Consider the following 9,394-nt stretch of genomic DNA (forward strand, 5'->3'; position numbering starts at 1 on the left):
CATTGTGATGATATCATCTGAACGTGTACATCATATCATTCACGAATATTTGAATATGAGAAAGCTGTGTGCAAAATGGGTTCCACGCGAGCTCACAATCGATCAGAAGCAACAACGTGTTAATGATTCTGAGCAGTGTTTAAGTGAATTTTTGTGTCGATATGTGACAATGGATGAAACATGGCTCCATCATTTCACTCCGCAGTCCAATCGACAGTCAGCTGAGTGGACTGCACACCATGAACCGAATCCAAAGCGAGGAAAAACACAACAGTCAGTTGGCAAGGTTATGGCATCAGTATTCTGGGATGCGCAAGATATAATATTCATGGATTACCTCCAAAAGTGTCAGAGCATCAAAAGCTATTATTATATAGCGTTATTTAATCGTTCAGAGGATGAAATCGTTAAAAAACGGCCCCATTTGAAGAAAAAAGGTCTGTTTCATCAAGACAATACGCCGTGTCACAAATCAATGAAAACAATGGCAAAATTGCATGAATTGGGCTTCGAATTGCTTCTGCATTCACCGTATTCGCCAGATCTGGAACCAGCGACTTTTTCCTGTTCTAAGACCTCAAAAGAATGCTCACAAGTCACAGGAAAGAAATTTAGCTCCAATGAAGAAGTAATCGCCGAAACTGAGGCCTATTTTTAAGCGAAAGACAAATCGTACTACAAAAGTGGTATCGATAAGTTGGAAGATTGCTATAATCGCCGTATTGCCCTCGAAGGCAACTATGTTGAATAATAAAATCGAATTCTGCCAAAAAAATCTGTTTTACTATGGTAGTCCGGGGATTTTTCAATTGGCAATTGAGAATTTTATGTTCACCATTGGCGCACAACAGGTATGATATCCTTTTCCTTTTTCGAAGAAGAAATAGTACGCCATTGAGATATTTTAAACTGAAAATAATTTTTGAATTTCTCGTTCAATTCATGAAAAAAGTCCCTTATCCCTTTTTTCCATATGGTACGCCATTTTCATGCAAAAAAATACATCTCAACTCGTGTTTTGTATTTCTTTGATACATTATTCAATAGCGATGGTATTACAAATGTTCAGTTTGAAGTATCTCAATGGTTTTCCTTTCAAAAAAATTGAGAGTAGGTAATAAATAAATGTTCACTTTTTCATGAAAACTTCAACACCCTGTATACCGTGCTGGTGCACTTCAAGTGTCATAACACTTTTTTTGTAATAACTACAAATTTTAGGAAGATGCTTCTCAAGCAACATTAACTTATTATCAAGTCTGGATCAAGATATTGAGGGTTGAGTGACGCTACAATTTGTTGTTATTTGAAAAATGGATAAAAACGAGTTTCATGTATATTTATAAACCACATTTTTCGATTAAAAATAATATTGTGCTAAAAAAGCAATGACACATTTTGCCACTGGAAATTTTCAAATTGTAGACCATACATTTCATCATGCAAAAAAAAATTTCAAAGATTTCTCTAACTTTGCATTGATTATTGTGATTTCTGTTTTGAACCGATTCAAAAGATCTACGGAATCGTGGTAAAAACAGTTATGAAAATTTATATAGATTACACATCTTCATGGACATTGAAGAATTATTTCAATGAATCCTATTAAAGTCTTAATTTCTTGGAAAACAGTCGGTTTATTTCTACGAAATGATCAGGAGTGACAGATATTAAAATAGATTGGGTAGCATCAATAGTAATTATCACAACCTGCACCAGATAGCAGTAACACAAAGGGACGAAGTAGATTAAGTTATAGGGGCGAAAATCAAACAGACCTTCCTTAATCGTATTACCAATATTGAAACCAAAGGAGAGTTTCTCATTAATAAGAAGGGTTCATCGAAATGTTTGATTAGTCTGAAGCACGCAACGTAGATATTATAAACGAAAATTGTTGAGTTCTTATATAATCGGCCAAATTCAAAGCTAATTATATTTAGGTTACCGAATCATGAGAATTTTTTTCTTGATCCATTTAATCATTGGCTGGTTACAGACTTTTTCATTGTACCGTGATTCAAAATCACTAATTCAATTTGTGTCAGCGTTTATATTAATAAAAAATAATGCAAACAGTTCTCTTACAAGGTGTTCCATTGGGAAATAAAAATACTTGAAATGTGGTGGTCTAGATATACTCAATTTATTGGCTCTGTCTTTGTTATCGAGATATATGCGGTTTTATGAATTTTACTCATATATGTATTTTCTTTATATTTGGCACAAATGTTTCTTATTTAATACTCAAATGAATGCCTTAATGATCACAAGTAAAATCCAGGTCCAGGTTAACAAAAAAATAACGAAACGTCTAAACAAGTGTAGGTGCCTTGTGGAGGGTTTTCCAATAAGAGGTTTAATATTGACAATTTTTTCCATCAGTTTCACTATTATCGGCCGAGAAGGTGCTTCATGACGACCCAAAACTGCTTTAAAAAGTCCTGCGAACTGTGACTGCAAAATTTTCATTATTTTTGTAGTGAATTTAAACTATTTCAGTGCGCTGTTGAAGGGTGTATCGTTCCATTTTCCGTATTGGCGTTATTATTACTTGTCAAATGTCAAGAGACCTCTTCAAAATCGAAATTTACAGCTGTCCAGATAGCAGACTATTCCAAATGAACAGCTTATTGGGAAAACTTTTTTTGTTGAAAATCTATTTGCGAATTTCAAAGGGAAAAAATAACTAAACTGATCCGTACCTACACTTCGAATTTCTAACCAGATAGTTTTACTACATTTCTAAATTGTAAAGTGAAGTTTTTAGATACTTCTATACCAAAAAGTGCTCAAAAGTAATTGTTAATAATGAATGAAACTATTGAATCCATGATTAACTGAAAATACCAAGTTATTTTCCAGTTATTTATTTACTATAAAATCAGGACCGGCGCGAGCAGTTTTGGCGCCCAAAGCAAAGAATTTTTATGCGCCCCTGCTGAAAAAGTATCAATAAACACCTCCCCCCCCTCCAACAAGAAACATCACCTGCCTCGATGATAATTCGCCATTTTTGATTTCTATAACGATTTTGCTAATCGTTTTTTTCTTAAATCATTTCCACTGGGTTTTTTTTTTTTGGACATTTTTACCAACAATTCCTGGATTCTTCGATGATGATGAACAATGCGTAAGTAATATATCTGTATCTCACTTTCAAAATCAATCACATACGATCGATGAAAGATTACCTATCACACCACAATATACATACAACGGGCGGTAAGGCATGCAAAGCTTTGAAAACCAAATGGGATTAAAAACATATGTTCCGCTGAAAACATTTAGCATTCATTAGTAACTAGTTTCGAATTCAGAATCGTAGGAATTTTCCATATGTTGAATGTGTAAACAACTTTCACGTAATTCGAAGTGTAGTTTTTCGTCTTTGTGGAATACATTCCATTCCTCATTCAATTAGGGTAATAGGCAATGCTGCTTACATTGGTTGGGTTGCCATGTGTTATAGTATATCCAGAGTCACTTGGAGGAAGCTGAATATTGCGATAATACAAGGTTTGTCCAAGTTTCCAGAAATTCCTTTGGGGCCAGTGAATATAGTGCCTTACAATACTTTCAAATAAACCCCGGTATTTAGCGGATCACGGTATGCACTTCAAAGGGACATCTATGGCCAAGCGTTTTTATGGACTAGTTCAAGTGACTTTGCATATACTATACCTATTTATTGAACAGGCGGCTTAGTAAAGACGGTTTGGAGATTTTTATTACAGGGAATGTTGATACACGCAGCAAAGCGGACCAACCTCATGTTATTTTTAAAAATCAAGACTTCATTCTTCGAGAAATATGAAAGGGCGGCCACAAACTGGGCTAAATTGCCGCCCATTGAAAAGATGCGCCTGAAACAGTCGCTTCACTGTTTCACCCCTGACGCCGGCCCTGTATAAAATAAAAAATTGATAATGCCTCAATAATATTATTTTTTATTTCAGTAAGACAATTGAAAATAATTAGGTCGTCTCCAAAGTTGAAATTGAACAAAATGAGATAATAAATACTTCATAATAATGAACATGATTATTGTTTAAACTAGAAGAAAAATGGTCCTTTTTTTGTCAATTGTTTTATGAATTCAATAAAGGATAGGTATTCAAGCAGTATCAAGTTCGAATTATCCATATATTACTATTTTTTCAATAACAAGTTAGTAACCTGCAAAATAGAAAATGGTAGAACTAATATATTTGATCATAACTTTAAGATACCATTAAAAGTCTCATAATCCAGATGAGAATTTGCATTCGAATGTAAAAGAGCAAAATATTATGTTGATCGCTTAGACATAATCGTAAAAATTTTAGGAAGAATATCGAAAATAATTCCGGAACCGATTTGAAAATTTGGTGTTTGATATGAAATAGCAATTGCAAGTAAGCTCCGTGCGAAATTTCTCGCTTGCTCATACGTCATGTTCATTCATAGAAATTCCCCTAGATCTTGATATTTCGAGGTTCTTCACCTTGATGAAATTTGTTATCGGTTATTCTAGTTAGACATTGAAGTTTTCATGCATAGGATTCTGAGTGCCACAACAATTGGCAGATCAATTTTTATGGCAACTATGATTTTCTTTGTTTTGATTATTGATGTGTTTTATATAAGATATAATATTTTTATGTAAATGAATAAATAACATTTTGAACTAATATTTTCAAGAATGTTATTTGTGTAACCAAATTTGAAGTTTTCCGAAAAAATTAGGTATATTCTCCAATAATAATTTATCATCTTATGATGACTAATTGCTCTTCCAATGTAGACGGGTTGAGAAGTCGATCCTATGCAATCAATAATGGAAGGGCATCTTGATTTCATATTATATTTATTCAGGACTCTACCCTCCCATTAACTCAATAGGTTAGTATTCTGGAACAGTTGATTCATTATGATCCTCTAACAGGATTTCATTCAAGCACACCTCAGGAAGATTGTCGGATAAATCAATTGAGATGGCACCTGCTAAATATTTTTCATCCTAGACTAGAATAAATCATCAATATATTGCATAGAAAAAAGAGAGGAAGGAGTCATCTTGGTAAACCACTTTATCTCATTCTTTGATCTACATTTCACCGGAAAGAGCAGTAAGAGACAAGAAAGAAAGTGAGAGAGATAGTTTCAATTTCGATAGATTTCAAGAATATTGGCAAAAAAAAAAGAAGCAGTGTAGCTAAAAAAAAAGACGAAGAATCGGAGTGTTACATCTCACCAATAAAATTTTTCTTCATGGACTTGATTCAAGGTATCTATTTCATACAAAAAGGATCACCTTTATTTATTCGAATATAACTACAAGCAAAACCAAGCAAAACAAAATGTACTCTCAGATTCGACGAAAATCTGAATAAAATTGAATAATAGATATATTTCCAATATGGAACATTACGATTTGTAACATGGAAGTTGAAGAAATAAATATACCAACCAAAAAATTACAATTTGCCAAAATATAATGGGTATAATCATCCAAATAGCCAATCAAATAATAATAAAAATTAATTTTCCATTAGTTTCATTTCTGTTATATTTTGTAGTGTATACAGGGTGATTTATTAACTCACCGAAAAACTTTGCCATTTATTTCCTTAAATCCTACATGAAATCGGACATTATGTTCGCACAATGTTCTTTGTTGAAACCATGTATTTCCTTAAATACTTGAAATCGGACAATTGTTCCCAAAATATATTTTTGTTGGGATTACATAACCTTTCATAAGGCAAAGTTTTTAGGTGATTAAAAAAATCACCCTGTATAAGTGGCTTTTTTCTTTTTATTTTAGTTTATTTGACCTTGATGAATCATCATCTTGTCATCATCCAAATTTTCATCTACCTATATAACCAGACATACAATACACAACATCCATGACCTAACCAGGATTCGAACCCGGTACATTTTCGGCACCACAGTCGACTGTTCATCCACTGCACTACCGGGGTAGTTGATTAAGTGGCTGAAAGAGAGAATTAGAATTCCTTATGAAATGCCGACGACCTTTATTTCTTCCTTAAGGGTAGAATAGTAGGAGGCAGTGACGTCCCCAAGGGGGGGATAAGGGGGATATATCCCCCCCAGAACGAATATCCATTATATGTAACAACCTCATATATCACAATCTTATTATAAGTAAGCAAAATTCTTTGGAAAACTTCTTCAAAAGAAGGAAAAATTGAAAATTGTTTTTCTTTATTCCCCCCCAAGGCTTATGTCTGGGTACGCCACTGGTAGGAGGTACATGAGAAAACCATGATGTAAAACAATCTTCTCTGTCCTACATTATTCCTACATCATTGAAATATCCAACATTATTGAAATGTCCTAGTAAAGAAATATAAAAATAGGAAAAGAATGAAAAAAAAAACAAGGGTACGATTACTCTTCTTCGATTTTGGGCATTCTCAAACCATGCTTGACAACATTTCATAACAGTAGTTGGATTTCTGTTCGTACGGTTAGCGATTTCTCGAAATGATAACCCAGCCTCTCGTGGACCCATAATTCGACCTCTTTCAAATTCACTTAGCTGACGTCGAAGGGGCCCAAATGAAGTTCAAGATCGACGTCTAAGACTTATGGCCATTAGAGACCGATTTGCTACAACTCGATCTTCGTCTGATGGGTGGTTAGGAGAATAAGGCCATCCTGTAACTTAGCTCAGCAGTGAAAGAAGTAGTTCATGAGCAGTGCTCTTCACTACGCTTGGGCACATTCACATCATTGCTGTCCGAGGAAGAAGAATCTCAGATTAGGCCGAATGCCAGGAGTTGAGGCGACATATAGCGTCAGCCGCAAATGTAGATAAAGGTCCAAAATGATTTCGAGATGAACAAAATCGGCTAATCTGAGATCCGGAGACTCGAGAATAGATAGACCGTAAATGACCCTAAGGTCAATAAACAAGGGACAGTTTCTAAGGATGTGGTCGCTGAACCGTGGGCGACCACATGGACAGTGTTCCTCCTCGACCAGACCCAGCCTGAACAGATTACCTTTGAAAGGACCATGGCCTGAAATGAAGCATGCCAGAGGGAAACTTGGGCGAAAACAAGGGTTGTTGGAAATGAAATAAATAGAGGGGATCCAGTCGAAGGTACAACGACCCGAGTCAGACATCTCCCAGTCCGACTGCCAACAACAAGCGAAATGGCGCAGTGAAACATCCATGGACCGACGGATCGCAGAGGCCCTACCAGGTTCGTCCAAGGACACGGATGGAATATAGAGTTCTCCGAAACTAAATTCAAATCCTCTCCTCAAAAAATAAGCTGCAGCCCGATGTACGACGTAATAGTGTGCGGGTAAACTACCCGTCATAACTTGAAGAGAAGATGTGGCTGCAGTTCGATACGATAGAGAAATAAGGAGGAGGAAATGAAGGTAATTATAATAATAATAATAATAATAGTAATTTATTTCAAACAGCCACATTTACAACTACTGTACAGTGGGTTGAAAAACGTCATAAAAAACTTAACTAAATAAGCACCTTTAAATTAACAATTGAAGTTTAAATATTCCTCTAAATTATAGGGTTCAATACCAACAAGAAAATTAAATATCTGTCTCTTAAAAACTGTCAAACAATCTATAATACTCATTTGCACAGGCAGCTTATTGAAAAATTTCAAACTTGCATAATATGGCAATATGGCCCTTTTTCATATCTACTTAACCTATGTATAGGCAGTGAATACAAATTGACATTACGGGTACTGTACGAATGACTTGATGCAGATGTTGAAAATTTTTGTTTATACTTAAACATAAAAACTAGACACTCATATATATAAATAGCATACACTGTTAATAAACAATTATTTCTAAAAATTCCTCTACACGATTCCCTTGAATTTATGTTGTAAATTATACGCAAAACCTGCTTCTGAACTACCAATATCCTATCTACATCATGATTTCTTCCACCACCCCAAAACAATATACCGAATCTAAGTTTTCCAACAAAACAAGAAAAATAAACAGCTCTCAACGATTTCAAGGATAAATATTTTTTTGATGTCCTTATGCTATAATTCACGCTATTCAGTTTTTTCCTGAGTTCATCAATATGTGATTCCCAATTCAAATATCTATCGACTATCACACCCAAAAATTTGGTGTTATCTTGAATATCTTCCTCCTGATCATTGATACTGATTTTCCTGTGGTCCATATTCTTGTTGATACTGAATAATATATATTTTGTTTTATTTTTGTTGATTACAAGTTGATTCTGCTGCATCCAGGTAAATACCTTATTCGAAGCATCTGTTGCATTTATTTTCAACTCATTGAAGGTGTTTGCAGTTATCAATATATTAGTGTCATCAGCATAATTCACTATTCTTAAATAGGTAACAGGTAACTCCTGTAACTGTCTGAACGGTTTACCGCCGGATAAGGTCTTTTGGACTGCAGCATTATCGACCCCATCTTGTGTTACCTGTGACGGTTGGGCATCGCCGGCAACGATTACATTCATGCAGAGAACGTCAATATTGGAATGTGGAATGGCATCAGGTCGTCTTTTCTGATGAATCTCAATTCTCCTTGGATGCACATGATGGCCGAAGAAGGGTTAGACGACGTCGGGGAGAAAGACGTAAACCTCAGTTTGTTGTTGAGCGTCATGTTCACCGGACAGTAGGCGTTATGTTATGGGGTGCTATTGCACATTACACAGTAGTTCAACATTAGTCTTTATTCAAGGTAACATGACAGCGTTACCTACAAGAAATAGTTAAGCCATATGTTCTCCATTGCCTTAACCGTTCGAGAATCCAATATTTCAGCAAGATAATGCCCGACATTATGTTGCCAGAGTTAGTTTAAACTTTTTCGAACCGACCAATTTGAATATTTTGTCATGGCCGCCTAGATCCCCTGAACTTTTGCCCATAGAGCATGTTTGGGACATTATGGGTGGAAGGCTTGGAAATTTACCCCAGCCCCACGGACTTTGGTGGCTCTGAGAGATGAAGTACAGGTAGCTTGGGATAGTATCCCTCAAGAAGAAATAGACCATCTCATTGCATCAATGCCGAGACTTGTTGGGGAGTGATAGATAATCGCGGTGAACAAACACATTATTAACAAAAATATTAATGATTAATTTAAATCATTTACCTCTTGCTATACCTATTATCCATGTTTCACCAGAAAAAAATTAAAACTTAAACAGCTCCTTCTGGGTATTGCAGTTTCTTTATCTTTGTCAATTAGTGTATTAAACCTTAGTAATTGGTAACTACTTAGGAGAAAAGACAACTTAGACATCTAAATATCGTTCAATCAAAAAATTGTGATTATCGAATGTCAATCAATTATCCAAATGCATATATGAGTTATAGCGTATTCGACTGGCTGC

This window comes from Harmonia axyridis, chromosome 2, assembly GCF_914767665.1.
Source record: "Harmonia axyridis chromosome 2, icHarAxyr1.1, whole genome shotgun sequence".
Classification (NCBI taxonomy): Eukaryota; Metazoa; Arthropoda; class Insecta; order Coleoptera; family Coccinellidae; genus Harmonia; species Harmonia axyridis.